The sequence below is a fragment of the Aptenodytes forsteri genome, unplaced genomic scaffold (assembly GCF_000699145.1).
Source record: "Aptenodytes forsteri isolate BGI_AS27 unplaced genomic scaffold, ASM69914v1 Scaffold106, whole genome shotgun sequence".
Taxonomy (NCBI): domain Eukaryota; kingdom Metazoa; phylum Chordata; class Aves; order Sphenisciformes; family Spheniscidae; genus Aptenodytes; species Aptenodytes forsteri.
In genome coordinates, this window is record NW_008794080.1 from 2,196,681 (window position 1) to 2,199,021 (window position 2,341).

At 50.2% G+C, this 2,341-nt stretch overlaps 1 protein-coding gene across 3 annotated transcripts in view; it reads left to right on the forward strand.

Moving 5' to 3' along the window:
- Positions 1–15: 15 nt before the first annotated feature.
- Positions 16–2,341, forward strand: part of NCOA4 (nuclear receptor coactivator 4) — a 13,740-nt gene continuing 11,414 nt past the window's right edge. For 2 of the 3 annotated variants that reach the window (XM_009272590.2, XM_009272619.2), the window contains exon 1: positions 16–879. The gene's annotated coding sequence lies outside the window, so the exon portion shown is untranslated. The remainder of the gene's footprint in view (positions 880–2,341) is intronic. The other variant, XM_009272603.2, reaches the window with a different exon arrangement.

Here is a 2,341-nt window from a genome sequence, read left to right on the forward strand (position 1 = left end):
TTGTCGTGCCCGGGGGAGGTCACGCTGCTAGCGCTCCTGAAGTCGTGTCCCTCCTTAATTGAAAAACCAAAATCTTTTGTCGGTGGCTGCGCTTTTCGAAGGCTGCATAAGCGGTAACGGCCTGGGTTAGAAACGGTCGGGAGCTGTCGCGCCCCGCGGCTACCCAGGGTTTGGAAAACGCCTCTTGTTAGGTAAGGGGCAAGACGTTTGAGCCGGAGCTTTCAGGGGCTTCGCTAGTCATTCTTCCAGCGTTAAACTCGGTGTTTGTGGCTGGGATTAAAGGGAAAAGCTGACAGAGGAACAAAACCGTCTTCCGCTGGGGTTTTGGGGAAAGTATGCAGTCACGGGAGGGGAAAAAAAGCTGGCAGCCGTTTAAAAAAATACGGCTCAACTCTGGAGGCGTGTGACGGATGGGAATGCGAAGAGCGTGGCGATGCTGTCATGGGTCGTATGCTTCAGGCCGAGCAAGGGATTTGTCAGTTGTCTTACAAAGGGTTTTAAGTGCAAAAGTCTGAAAGATGGTTGTGTTGCAGCGTAAAACCTGTGCTAAGACAACAGCCTGCCTTTTCCACTGCTTTGGTGTTGTATGTCATTACGGCGTAGTGATTTCAGGCCTCCATGTTCAGATATCTTGCGGTTTTTACTCATGTGCCTGCTGCGCTGTACTTAAAAAATATATTAACGATCGATGGAATAAAACGATGATCAGACTTCTTGTCTCAGCTGCACTGGTGACTTGCGACTCTTCGGAACCCAGCTCTTGAAGACACCTCGGTACGTGGGCTTCGTGCGCTGGCCAGGCTCTTCCAGGGCTAAAGTAGACTGAAAAAAGGCAGTCGCGTGTGCTCAGGTTTGTGGCACAGATCCAATCCGGTGCAGGTAGGTAAAACCTACTTGAATTTTAGAAAATATATCGCCTGAAACTTTTTTTTATTATTCCTTCGGGTGTTAATGTCACTTTCTCTCTCGCTCAGAACTGTTGGAGGTCATTTTTTTTGCATGTGGCTTGTGACTTACAAAATAAAATAACCCCTCCCAGCAGAGGCTCCACACAGATACCGGCTCGTGGTGTTGATGCAGTACTGTGTAAAATGCTCGTTAGATTTGGATGTAAATGGAAATTTCTGAGGTTCGGCTTGTGTACTTACAGTACTGCACTCCCCGACCACAACCCCCACGTACCTAATTTGGGATAGTTACTTAAGAGGAACTACTGTTTTTTGGTGGGGCAAAATGGGAATGCAGAGGGATTTCAGTTCAAACAAGCCAGCTGGTTTAAAACCACATGAAGTCAGGTCGGAGAGACCTTTGGAACAGCCTCGTCCTGCCAACTGAAAGAAATCGTTCCACGTTTATAAATAGAGTCTGCTCGACCTGAGGTTTTGTTCCCTTCGAAAGCTTTTCCCCAGCGAAGGCTCGGCAGGGCCGTCGTCTTGAGGTTATTCAACACCCGCTTGAAATGGGAAACCATGATCTCCCTAAGCTGGGATGGTTGTGCTGGAAGTGAAAAGCTGGTAAAACCAGTTTTCTGCCTGTGGGTTGCGCAGGCGAGGAAGGGTTGTCCCCTCCTCCTCTGCTCCCCAGCCACGTGATATTTAATTAAAATCTAAAAAAATGATTTTTGTCCAGCAGTTTCTAATCTACAAGTAAAAGCAGAAGACGACAAATGTGGGAGGTAACACCTCGGGGTGGAGGCAGGCAGCCTGTTCGAAGACTGGAGATCGTACAGGGCATTAGAAGTCATGCTGTGACCAGCAGTTTTGGCTGCAGGGTCTTTGCAGTGACAGCCCTCCGGTGAGGCTTTTGGGTGTTAATAGAAACAGCCAAAAAGCTGTCTGTAAGGGCTGGTAGTTATTTTGCAATTAGGAACAGCGATACTATCTTCCTGCCTCGTTGGGGCAGTTCTTTTGGTTTCATAGCTGTAACGTTTTTACTGATGACTTGTAGGCCTGTGCATGCGCGTTCCTCATCGGCGTGTGGAACTGTGGAAGCGGGAGTAGAGGTGATGAACTCCCGCCAGGAGCTAACCGCATCTGAGCGGGTTACGGTCGGGGAGGGGGGGTGGTTCTGGCACTTCACAGGTGCAGTGCGGGATGGGGATGGGGACGGGGCCTCTCGGCGGTGGGGTTTGTGCGTGGCCAGGGATGGGAGGTGTAGTTTGGCCGCTGTCTAGGCCCGCAGCCCCCTTTAGCCCTTGTTGCTGCAGGAGAGGCGCGTGCAGAATGCCGTAGCGCTCGGGTGTGCTTTACTTGCGTTTATTGCACGGAAAGGGCACGTTGCCACACTTCTGGAGTCGCAAGAAATAGCGGTTTCGTTGCAAAACGTTCTGGTTTTGCGGTTT